Consider the following 13,335-nt stretch of genomic DNA (forward strand, 5'->3'; position numbering starts at 1 on the left):
TTGTGAACCAAGCTGGACTTCGAATCAGTGAAACGAAAATGAAGACCGCAGTCATGTTTAGGTAGCTACTGTCACCCTCTGCAGGGTACAGGTACTTCATCAGATTTTCTAGCTGACTAGTACAAAGTCCTCAACATGTTCACTTTCATAAAATATCCATGATTTCCAGGAGCAGAGTAACAAAAAGGGTTTGGTTTGGGTTCCCAGAAAGAAATTCTGGCATTAGCATTTTACTGAAAATTTTATATAGTTCTGGACTATTCAAAACATGAAGATCAAAAGAAGAAAAAAAGCTAACAGCAGAATTGAATTCTTTTAGTATAATTTCTTTATATTATGACTTAAACAGCCTAATGCTTAACTAAGTTCTAAAGCACTTTATGCATCATTAGGAATTTGCTGGCTGTGTAAAACACATTAAACTTTTCTTCTACAATAACAGCTCTTCTATTGTCTTCTTGCAAGAAAAATACTACCCAAAGAGAAGAGTAATAAACAACCATGCTGAACATGCAACAGCAAAGTGATTTCCATTTTCAGCAGATTATTCAAACGTAGATCTACTAACCGTTCAAAAACCACAAGTTTTGTAATACTTCTGTGACACAGAAGACAAACATGTTTTATGCCTCATCTAAATCCATAACATCTTTTAGGACTCAATTGAACTGTGCTGGGACTTCAGAAAAAGTTCAACGGAGCTCAGCGGCAACATTTTGACACAGTAACTCTGTAGAAGATGAGTTTGTGTGATCCCAGTTCCTCTTTCCTCCCTCCTCACTCACATCCCAGTAAATACTGTAAGTACCCGCAACTGAATGCACATGAGAAGCGACTGGGGCTGGCAGAAGCCTCGTATCTGAGCTGCTTTTTGTTTATTTAAATTGGACAAACCGTGTTTCTGATTATAAGCACACGATGAAGACAGAACTAAAGCATTTTAAGGATTTACTGTATACACAAAGGTACTACTTAGCTAGATTTTAAAGTTTCAGTGGTTTGTTGGGTAGTTTTTGGTTTTGGTTTTTTTTTTGGTACTACAAGCCACTTCGTGCCCTCTAAAGTGTGCAGATGGTCAAGAGTCCCTTCCACTGAGTGAATGCACCCCCCTGCCCCGACCTGCCCTGCTGGGAGGTCTCTGCACACCCAGCGGAGCCCTTCTCAGCACTGGATGGATTTTAAGACTCAGTCACACACACACCCCTGCAGGCTAATTGCTTGTGCCTCATTTCAGGTGAAGAAGCTTGATCTAAAGGACAGCTAGCTTTTTTTCTTCAAGTCTTGGCATTCATCTGAGTTACATGGGAGTAGATTTAAGCTAGTTTTGTAGTACTCCTAAAGGAAAGGTTTTTTAATGTTGGGGAAGAGGTCTCTTTACCACTAACACCCCAAAAACAACAGAAACAAAAAGAACATTTATCTGGGAAGCGAGCAGATTAAGTGAAAGCTAAGTCTTAAGTCAAAGATCTTAAGAAAAATGTACGTCTGAGAGCAAAAATAAGTGTATTAGTTTCAGATGAGCAGGCTGCTTCTTAAAAAAAAAAAAAGTAAAGACATTTGTGTTTTACTCAACTAATTGAGCACATCAGCTCTGAATAACAGCAAGGATTATCCAGGCAGCCAAGAGCTTCTTGTTAGCTTTGATGAAGATCATTTCCTAAAACCGACATTGTCTCTTGTAGTTCATTTATCCAAAAGCATCTTACAGTCAAAGAGGCAGGGATGAAAAGGAATCCATGCTAGGACAGACTTAAAATAGCTTGCAGTAAGCCATAAAACACCTACAATAACCTCTCCCAGGCTGCTTAACAGCAATTTTTTTTTTTCTAAGCATGTCTGTGACATCTAAGCTTTTTCATTTAGCAAAATTAATCTAGTAAAAAAAGCTAACATTAGCCTATCAACTTCTGTCCTCAGAGTCACAGCCCATTCGTCTCCACTCCGATTTCTCCTGCTCTGGAAGAAATGGCATCTTTTCAGTCTTGTTGATAACAAGATCGGAAGAATATTCTACAAAGAGAGAACTGAAATTCCTACCAGCACTGCTACAGCAAAACCAGTGCACACTTGAGAAATGTTTCTTTAAGGGGTTAATACCTGCAGTAGGGTTTGGGACTGTGCTATAACCGTACTCTGTTCTAACTGGCCCCCATCCTGAGGGGGGAGGAGAATCAATGGTAAAATTTGGGAAAGATCAAATGAATACACGCAGGAGGAAATCAAGAGAATGGTTTAAAACAACTTCTATGCCTGTAAAATGAGTCAGAAATCATTACAGCACAGAGTTCAGTCCTTGCTGGAAGTGGTGACTTGCTGCAAGTCATGATTTGACAGACTTAGTGTGGTAACACCACCCGTTTTACCACCTGAAATGTTAGTCTGCACAATGCTCCAGGACATATATTTTAGGGCAAACAAAAGCTGTCAAGCAGTATGAGACTTCTACGTAGGCATGCAATTGCTTTCTTTGAAGTAAGCATTACATCCTCAGGCTCTTTAGGGTTTAACACAATGACTTTCCAGATGAAGAACTTTTATCTTGTAAGTTTACATATTTAAACACTGCAATTAATGCAGACATCTGGAATAGAAGAAAACTAAAATGCTCTGAAAAGTGACTAACTAAACACACACTTGTCATACGCAAGCATCTGTAACAAACATCATTTTCAATTTTTTTTTCTTTACATTGTCAGAAGTACATATTGTTTGGTCTGAAAAAAACACCTCCTTGAGGTTTGGTTCTTTCATTAAAAACTTCCTCTGCAAAGAACAAAGTCTCTGTAAATGAAACAGGCTCCCATTAATGCCTTTCAACTACCTGTCTTATTAAGCAAAATAAATATTTATGAGATTAACAATTATGCTGATGCAAAAATCATAACAGGTAAAATACATTCATCTTGCATTCCTTCCAATACTGGTTCTTCATGGGTAACAGATCAAAAAAGTAGAAGCATTTTGTCACTAATATTGGCAATTAAGTACAGAAAGGTATACTGGAAGAGTAGAAACACGAGTCCTCTGTTCTCGGTGCAGGAAATGCCTATCTATAATGGAAGTACCTTTTAAAAAAATATTCCAAGATGCCATTTCACCAGCTTACAGCCTTACCACTCAGTTAGCTGAATGCAGCCACTAACCAACTGACAGAAACGCTGAAGCAGGTGTCTATTCACAATGGCAGCAGATATTTTGTGTTACCCAAGCTGCCTCTCCGTACAAATCCACTGAGGGTCATAGCGAACTGACCACCTGTACATCTGAGGTTAGTTGCATCCTACCATTCTCTCAGGACTATTCCACACAGTTAAATGAGCAACTTAACAAGAGCATCTCCACTGAAGTAAGCGAGTGAAGGGGGGGAGATACTAAAAAAAAATGCCCCATCTGACATCTTCTACAGGAACCATGCATTCAAGAACCTCCTTCTGTTTTCTTGAGGTTTGAATACATTATTCAAAGCCAGTAAGATAGAAAAACTCTTGTAAGCGCATGTGTACTTCTGTGGTACCATACCTGCACTTCTCTTTCATGAACAGAAGAAGCAGTTACTTCCCTATCCTATCCTCTTACTTGGTCAATACTAATATTTGGCCTTCCCATTGACTCCCCAGCCCTCCTGTTCCGTGATTGCCACTCAGTCCCATTTAGACAAAGTCAAGAGAGCTTTAAAGGCTAGCCAGTCCAGATAACTACCGCTTCCACTTGGCATAGACAGGGTTTGTTAATAGATTAGATTTCCATCGCTAATTCTTTCCATTTCCGATCAGATGTGGCAATAAATAGAACAGACTTTCAAAGCAGCAATACTTCAGACCACAGTTGCCACACTGCTCAGGAAGTCAGAGCTTGAAAAGCAAGACAGAACTAAATCCCAAGTTCTTCCTTGGCCGGTGTAATACAAGGACAAAAGTGGGAGGGAGAGAAAGGAAGCAAGTTTAATGGGAATGTAAGTACACCTTCAGACAGATTTTTGAGTTCCACTGGAACATTATATTAATAATTATATTTAAAAGCTCGATTGGCCTTTTTGTCCCATTAAATCAATTTGCAAGTTGAACAGGACTCAAACTACCACTTAGCTGGCTCACATCTTAGCTGTGTTTGAGGCAATTACCTGTGCTTCAGCACACTGGAACAGGTAAAGATTTACTTGCAGACTACTCCTACCTACAGCACCACCACATTCAATATTGAGCTACTTATAATTGAGTACAGTATATTATTACTGAACACATAACAGATCCAAGATCAAAACACACAGATCATCTGAACATTCAGCTACAAATACAGCAAGTCTAGTGGCAATTCCATTCTAGGACAAGCTATACCTTGCACTATTTGTCACAATACGTCAGCGTACCAGTTAGACAAAGAATCTCAATGAAGGTACCAGAGCAGCTTTCTCAAAAAGAGAAAAACTTCAGTAAAAGCCAAAACTCCTTCAAACAGTTTCAGAAACTAAAGTGCACTTATAGTATCTTAAGATTTTATACTTTATTCACTCTCCCCTAACAATTCTTCTGCCTTTCCTATCTTTCTACTTCTTTATTCCTACTGAAGTGCAAAATGTCATGCAATAGTTCCACCTACCTAAAAGAGCAAGCTGAAACTCACAAACTGAACAAGAGAAACAATTTTCTCAGATCTTTTTCTTATGAAAACCACGTGACACCTACTAAATAACAGCAATATTCAGAAAGTTTTCAGTGTGAACTGTATTCACTTGAATAGAGCAGTTATCTAGAACCAGATATACGTGGTTAATTCAGTAGGTTTCAAACAAAACAAAAAGAACATAACCTCTGGAGTTAAAACTAGAAATCATGATAAACCGTGCTCATCCTGCGCCTCCTTTACTGCAGTATTTTCAAAGAACAAGGTCATCTACATTAAGTACCATATTGGGAGACATACTAACACAACTGGCATTTGGACTCTCTGTGGTCTTTAGAAAGTACCTGGCTCAGATGCACTTAACCATTCTCACTCAAGTTCTACATTAAAAAGCATTATATAATTTATAGGTACTAAGCCAAATGAAAATGCCTCCAGCTAAACAGGAAAAAGTAACAGTGGATAAAATCAGCTTAACTCAGATACTACAAATACATTTAAGGCTATTGTTAAAACCACATAAAGCTATTGTTTTATGTTAACAGAACAGGATAACCACACACATTCCAGTTTTCTGTGCTCCTTAAGATCAGCCACGCACATTCATTTGTTTTCAGTTATCATGGCTTTGTTTTTCTTTAGTAACTATTTGCCTCTTAAAAATGTAAAGGCATTTATAATTGGTACATGATTTCCATCCAACACAGAATTCCACATTCTACTGTAGCTCAACTACAACTATTTGTGGAAGTGGACAGTAATTAGCAAATAATGGAGACAGGCATTTGGGAAGGCACACCCTCCATGATCAGCATTAGTTACTGTTTACAATAGCAAGTTTTAACTATTTCAGTATAAAATACCATAAGAAATCACACAGTACTCAGCAAATCATGATTTGATGTTAACAGTCATGCAGTGCCAATTCGTGACTTCACAGTTACTGCGGAGAGACTGAAGTTACAGCATTTAATTTTAGGATTTATGCAGCCAACAGCCCTAATTCAGAAAAATAACCCTATTTACAAAGTTTACTCGCACATGTGTGTCAAACTCATCAGATAATGCTGCTGAGAAAAATACTGAGTAAAAATTACAGTCCTCCCTTGAACGAAAGCCCCATATAATAGGCACACTACCATTTTCAAATTCTGATCATCTACACCAAGACAATTAAATTGTTTACCAAAAAGTCAATACATGCTGTTTGTACTTCTGGGAAGTGCTCATCCTCCTGCATACAGATAAAAAAAAAAAAAAAAAGAGATTGTAAGGAGACTTACATGGACAAGTTAGGAGATGGAACCCTACTATCATCAGCTAGGTTCCCAAGGTGGCTCAGCGTTGAAGTCGAACTGTTCTCTATAAAGCACTTCTCCTAAGCCCTCTGGATAGTTGTAAACTTGATCAGAGATTTTGCCCTGTGGAAGAGAATGCATAACTAAAGTCAATTTCATAGCCAGAACAAAATAAAAGCTTTTTCTTAAAATGTGTAACAAATGCATTTTCAGTAGTGCTTTTAAGGAGGTTTGCAACACCCCACCGTGGAAGTTTATAAATACAAGAGAAAATGTAAACTCTGAGCCAGAACAAGTCAGATGTATAAAGAACTGCTAAACTACATGAATTAGGCACATGAAACTGCTTGTTTGTACTTATCTTTCATAGTCTGAACTGGAAGATTTTCAAAAGTAAAGGCAAAGAGCTCCACATGATCCTGCTTTAGGGTAGAACACCTTAATACCAGACTACCATCCCAGAAGTGTTTTTAACCCTGTAACCACTATGATTCTTCCCCTCCCCACTACCTTTCTATTTCAGAATTCCCTTGCCATGTTCTTTCTTCCTCTGCTACGAATGAACATGGCATGTGTGTGAAAAATAGTGCTTTATATAGTGAAACTGAACACCATACAGACAAATCCAGATATGAACAAAAGTACAAGGCTAGCTTACTCAAATTAAGGTAAAACAATCACACAAAACAGTACAATGAACATAAAAAGCAGTCAAAGAAACATTAACCAGCCCTGCTGAAAAGTTATTACTTCTAAAAGGAACTGTCATTTTTGTGGAATTAAATACAGTACAGAACTGGTCATGTGTAAACCCAGCACACAACAAAGTTCCTACAAATTCACTGTGGTCTATGGCATGAAACGTGGAATGTTCCAACCTATTGTAAAAATAAATCTTTACTGCTCTTATTATTTAAATGAGCCTACATGTGCTGACTACAAAAACCTGGCTTCTGGGAATCACCTAACCCAAATGATCATCTTTTTAACCACATTGCAGTTAAGCAAACTACTGAAGTGTATTTTTCTGCTTATTCTTCCTATTAGAAAAGTGGTATACTCTATAAAGTACTGAATTACAGAGTGAATGCAACTTGAGGGTAACTTTCACAGCAACTTCACAGAGCAATCTCTTCAGCTTTACCATATAAATTAGTATTAGCTAGCATATAATATTAAAAATAAACCTCAGCGCTTCAAAATTAATTGAGATATTAAGAAATTCTGCCAGCTAGAATTAGTGTATATGCAGTGTATTTAATCTTATCCCTCTCTTCCACTAAAGCAAGATGATAGTAACATTTAGTTCTCTAAGTACGCACACAACAGCTTTAAAAGCTAGCAACACTTTCCTTTTGTAAAATTAACTAATAGCACTATCATATATAAAAATAGTATATAAACTGTACTATTTTATAGCGCTGTTCTGATCATACTCAAGAACTCATACAAATTTTCCAGCAATTACAAATTAAGTTTAACTTCCCAGTGAAACAAGTCATCAAAAACAGGTGCTTCTAGGGAGACCACATGACCTTTGGTGCAAAACTTAAAAAGCCATGTTTCAGGCAAATACCACCTGCAGTACTATTACAATAAATATTGTCACATGCCCCAAGAGGGAAGTGTGCAGTGAAAGTTCCTTGGAGCTGCAATGAAAACCAATCATTTTCTGTAGCAACAGTCAAGTTTGAGCTGCACTGAGTTTAAATTTCCCTTCAGAATTTCTTTTTAGTGAGAATTATTTATCTGAAGGATCTACAAAAATGTATAGAAAATAGTCTGACCGCCCTCTTTTGTGCAGGTTTGCCGATATTAAATATTCGGAGAGGAAAATGGTACGATTTGAGCCTTTCAAATCATAGTAATTTCACTCTGCTTTAAGCACAAAGAATTAGTTTGCTGTACTGTGGCAGAGCAGGACTACCATTTTAAGCAGAAGTGTATTAGATGCCCATAATCCATGCGGACAAACCCAGTTTTAGAAAAATTGTGCATGCGATCGGCCACAATGAAGCGTTCATTGTTTAAGGGTCTTAAAGTAGGTATAAAAGCATTCTTTGCTGAACAGTGAGCTTTGAGTTATGGGAATAATCGACACGGCAGTTTTGCCTTGTAATACTCCAGTGACACCTATACGCACATATTGATATATCATGTTAGTATACTCAACTAGCAGATGTCTGAAGCTTGACTGCAGCTCCACCAGCAATGCTGTACTTCATACTTAAATAGTAACACTCATCTAAAGAAATTATTAGCCCCCAAGTCGTCCACAGCACATACTTTTGCCAGAACAACTGCATCCCCACAGTGAGCCCTATAAGCACCAGCCACCCAGTCAGGGCCAGGCCCTTTCCAGCTCACCAGCCCCCTCAGCTCCCCATGTCTGATACAGGCAGGCCTGCAAAACCAGGCACTGATTCTTTTTTTTTTTTTTGAAAAAAAAAAAAAACAAACGATCCACCGCATCTCTCCATTTCTGGAAAGAGACCCTTTAGTGACCTGAGCTGAAATATCCGTGAAGCAAACCCCAAAAATCCAGCAATACGATGACCTCACATATTTACACCAGCTGACAGACTCAGAGGCAGTGAAGATACTCTGGTCCACAAAAAACCCCAGCTATTCTTCTGTTACAGAAGGCCTTTCCAGATTAGGGCCAGGGTGTTGTGGCGAGGAGGTCCCCAGGGGAGAGCAGGTCCCAAAGGGAGCACAGGTCCCTGAGGAATTCTCCCGTCAACCACACTCTTGCTCCTGCACTACATGAACAGCATTTCAAACCAAAATTTGCCATTACACCCAAATTAGTCCATTACACAATTAAGCCTTCCTTTCAGGAAGGGATGGTCTTAATTCCCTTCCAGAGCACTCTGTCTCTCCTTTAATTGGAGAGATGGAATCGTTTCCAGACCGTACAGTCCAGCACCGCTGCAAACACACACCTGCACCAACCTTCCAGCACAGGGACCAGCGAGAGGCACAAGCCACTTGCCCAGGGGCCAGCTGGAAGGCAGCAAGCCTGCCTCTTGCCTCCAGCAACACTGTCCCCATGGGAGAAACATCCCCATTGCCATTCGGACACGAATACCACCCTCCCCCTCCCAAAGTCTTGTAAAGACCCCTCTTTTTCTGGGGTTTAACAATCATCCCCCAGAGCTCAATGCCCAGCAGGAGGGATGGGGGGCCAGCAGGCTGGCTGACTGCGGGGGGCTCAGCAGGCAGAGCAGGCGGGGAGGGGGCTCACCACAGCCTGAAGCACATGGGGAGGGGGCTGCGTTGTCGCAAGCATCAGCCACGGCGGCAGCAGCATTGTTCACACGGTGACAGGAAGGAAAGAACTAGACTGGACCAGTCCAGACTGGAACAAACCCCTCCTACCATCACCATTATTCACAGCCCCCCACCTCCCCCCCAGCACCGCTGCCTCCCACGTTTATCTAGGGAAGAATAGTGGGCAAGTGCAGTATCCTCAGAGCCAAAAATCCAGCAGCCAGCGTGGAGACAGAAGAAGTGGGGTAGCACTCCCCCCCCCCCCCCCCCCCCCCCAACCCACCACCACCCAGGAGACCCAGCCCCACATCTGGCTGGGAGGGTAGGCAGGTCTAACCCGATTTATTGGCCGCCACACTGTTGTTTTCCTTCAGGGCGGCTATAATTGACTGGGACTACAAAACCAAATCCTGCTCGGTCACCGGAGGCTGCTGCAGAGGTCTGACATGCAGCGCTTCTCCTGCCTACCCGCACATGTCGGCTGTGCGGGATTTTGCACTGCAGGAGACGCACTTCAGAAAGGCTCAAAAGAAGATTTAAGCTCACTTTCTTCCCTCTTCGCCGCAATGGGGGTCCTCCCAGCACAGATACGCATCTCCTTGGGCTCTGAACAAGCCCAGACTGCCGACTGAAAAAGACCTGCAGTGCTGCCTAGTAATGAGCCATAAGAGCATCCTCCTCTGCCACGCCAGCTGCCCCACGCGCCTGCCTTTGCACCATCCCCCTTATACAGGCAGGAAACCCCGCACCGCACTTACAGCTCCCCAGCAACCAGTGACGGGCACCTCTGCCAACCTCCCACCACTATAACCAGCGATGGGCACCTCTGCTGACCTCTCACCAAAGCGGGAACAGCACGGCAGCGAGCACACACACACACACAGAGGACACCCTGACACCCAGGGTTTACACAGCTTTACACACACGCACCCAGCCAGCCGCTGAGCAGCGACTGCACCCTCTTCTCCGTACTTTCTGAAAGCCACCGCTACGGCAGCGGCCAACTGAACCCCAGGTACCAGCAGAGGCAGCCAAGCCAAGGAGGCTGAGGCTCAACCAAGAGACTTCCAGAAGGGCTGGTGGCACCAAACCTGCTACTGCCACAGGAACAGACTGACCACGGGGAGGGGGAAGACGTGCGTCCTTGAGGCGACCAGCAAACATCCCTGGCAAAGGGAGGAGAGCGCTAATAGGAGGGAAGGGCTCCACTTTCCGAGGACCCACTGGTCCCTCTGTGTGAAGGCAATCTGCCCCGTCATCCCGGCGCTTGTCCTGGAAAGCGTCACTTGTGCAATGCCCTGACAGCTTGTGCAATGCCCTGACAACTCTTGCTGCCACCCTGCTTCTTGGTGTGCCCCCCGTCCACCATGCCGAGGGGTGATGCCGCGGGCAGGCGCTGCTCAGGTGAGGGGGAGAGAGGAGCCTGACAGCGGGCGCCCGGATGGATGCCCACGGTTACAGAGACACAACATGGCCTCTGCGAAGCAGGCGAGGAGAGACGCGGCGGCCGTGCCACCAGCACTCCTCCGGCTTCTCTGCCCCCCCGCCGGCCAGGCTAGCCTCCAAGCCTGTCACACAGCTGCTCCCCCCGGGCCTGAGGGAGCTCCCCGGGGGAAGGGATCCGCCGAGACAGACCTGCGCGGCAGCCAGTGCTCCCGAGCCCCGGCAGCTGCCACAGGGCGAGGGGCCGGCACGCCGGGGGCCGGGAGCCCCTCTCCCCGAAGGGTGCAGGCGGGGACGCTCCTCGCCCCCTCCCCAGGAAGAGGCACCCTGCGAGAGACAGCAACGCCCGGCGGGAACGGGTCTCCCACCGCGGGGCACTGAGGGGGGAAGACAGCACACAGCCCCCCTCCGCGGGAATCCGCCATGTTAGGGCGGCCGCCGAGCCCCCGTTCCCGCTCCCCACGGAGCCGGCGGCCCCGCCGCCCTCCCGCGCCCTGCGGAGTCGGGGGAGAAAGGGGAACGGCAGCCTCAGCGCAGCCCTCGCCCCGGTCCCCGGCCTCCCCCTGCCGCTTCGCCGCCTCTCACGCGCAGGGCTGTCCGCCATGTTAGCGCGGCGGCCGCTGACCCCCTCCCGCCCGCCGCCACCGCCGCCCTCCGGGGTGCGGGGGGCCCCGGCGCCCGCCCGCTCCCCGGGCGGCGGCACCGCATCGCCCGGCGCCTCGCTGCGCGGCGGGGAGAGGGGGAGCCTGGGCTCTGAGTCATCCCGCCGCTCTCCATCTGCCGCCGCCGGTGGCAGCCGGTCTCGCCCCACGCCGCCGGGCGAACGGAGAAAGGGCAGCGGGAGGAACCGGCCCCATCCCCCCTCCCCGCCCGGCACCGCCACGGCGTCGGTGCTGCCCGCCGGGCGCCCCTCCGCCCTTCCCGGGTGCCGCCGCCACCGCTCCCCTTCCCCTCCTTGCACCGCGGAGAACAAGGGCCCGTCCCCCCGCAAGCCCCAGGGAGGGGAGATCTCCTTCCACTCCCTCCCGCCGCCGGTGTCAAGGGACGCCCCGGCCCACTCCGGGGCTCAGGGTGGGCGTCGCCGCCACCTCCCTCCCTCCCTCCCACCGCCTCCCCCGCGGCGGGACCCCCGGCCCGGCGGGGAGGCCGGGGGCGCCGGGACCCCCGGCACCGGTACTCACGTGAGATAACGGCCCGAAAGATTTGGTAAATCGTCTTCTCTTTTTAGGCGGAATTTTTAAAGAGGGATGTGGGAACCTACAGCAGAAATACAGGCGGCGGCAGCGGCGCCTTCCAGGGCCATAGGCTGCGGGGGCGGCCGGCGGGGGGAAGCGCAGCGCAGCGCCGGGACGAGAGGGCACAGGCAGAGAGAGACAGAGCCGGAGCGGGCCGAGGGCGCGGGGCTGCGGCAGCTGGGGGCGGAGGCGGGAGCGAAGCCACCGAACGGTGAGACGAGCGGCGAGGCGAGGAGAAGGGGCCGACGCCGGCAGCGCTATTATAGGGGCGGGGAGGGACCGGCGCCACGCGTCAGCGCACCGCGGGGCGGGAGCCGCCGCTGTCGAAACCACCCTTCCCCGGCGGCAGCGGGCCGCGGCGGGCATGCGCCGAGCGCCGCCGGCGGGCAGGAGGATACGGCGGCCGCCGCCGCAGCGCCCCGGGGCCCGCCGGCCAAAATGGAGGTGGTGCGGCGGCCGCTGGGCCGGGCCGGGCCGGAGGCAGGTGCGGGCTGGGCCCGGGGGACGCGACCCGCCCGGCCAGGCTGGTGTCCCCGGCGGGGTGCTGCGGGAGAGGCAGCTAAAGGAGTCCCTCAGGGTCCAGGGCAGGCGGTTGCTCGTAGGTGAGTCCATATGGCCACTCGAATCCGTGTGTCAGTGATGGCTTCTGCAGAACCAGGACCCGTCCTGGGTCGCTGCGGCTTGGAGCAGGTGGGAAAAGAAGCCAGGTCTTTACGGCTGGTCAGAAGCCTCGTTCACCGAGTTAACAACAGCCTAATAACTCATGCAGGTTCGCTGAGCATTGATTAGTAACGCTCACTGGAGGAGAATGGTCACATTGCCTACCTGGCAAGCCTCAGTCTTTCACGAATTCCAGGCCTTCAAGGCTCCCGCAAGTAAAGAGGTGAGTTGAAGGCTTTAGCTGAGCCATCTGTTTGTGCACAGAGTTTCACTGAGGCGTGGACATCCTCAGCACGCCCCAAAGCCTTTAGTGCTTTTCAGCCGCTCGGGGATCAGGTCCCTCAGTTAAAGGTCACAGAATTGTTCCATGGTGGAGCTGAGGATGAACCCTGATCTGCCAGCCCCAGCCTGCCATGCCAACTTTACCAAAGCACACAGGGCTGGTTTTTAAAAAAAAAACTCATTCCAGTAGTCATAATTCTTTCTGGACAAAAAATTATGTAGTTATCCATTTCACTGCAACCCACGAAAAGATGTTCTGGAAAGTAATTGTTCATCACAGGGCACATTAATTTTCTTTTTAAAAATGTACGTTAGTACAGTTTGGCTATTTTTTTTCCCCAAAGCTAAGCTGGGTCTGTTTAGTTTTATAGCAGAGGGAATTTAGAAAAGCAGTGAATAGATACACACCTGTCAGCTCTTCAAAAATAAAATGAGACTGAGGTTCACCGCATGCAGGGATGGAGTTTATTCTTTTCATCTGTTGTCACCTTCTCTTCTGCAATTCATTTTAAATGAGGAGGAAG

General features: G+C 47.1%; 1 protein-coding gene across 1 annotated transcript in view; it reads right to left on the reverse strand.

The window, feature by feature from the left end:
* Nucleotides 1-12,104, reverse strand: part of AZIN1 (antizyme inhibitor 1) — a 28,688-nt gene extending 16,584 nt beyond the window's left edge. Inside the window, exons 1-2 of the mRNA XM_074146032.1 lie at nucleotides 11,816-12,104; nucleotides 5,904-6,041 (exon numbers count right to left, since the gene is read on the reverse strand). The gene's annotated coding sequence lies outside the window, so the exon portion shown is untranslated. The remainder of the gene's footprint in view (nucleotides 1-5,903; nucleotides 6,042-11,815) is intronic.
* Between the last annotated feature and the right edge of the window lie 1,231 nt (nucleotides 12,105-13,335).

Source organism: Numenius arquata, chromosome 3, assembly GCF_964106895.1.
Source record: "Numenius arquata chromosome 3, bNumArq3.hap1.1, whole genome shotgun sequence".
Classification (NCBI taxonomy): Eukaryota; Metazoa; Chordata; class Aves; order Charadriiformes; family Scolopacidae; genus Numenius; species Numenius arquata.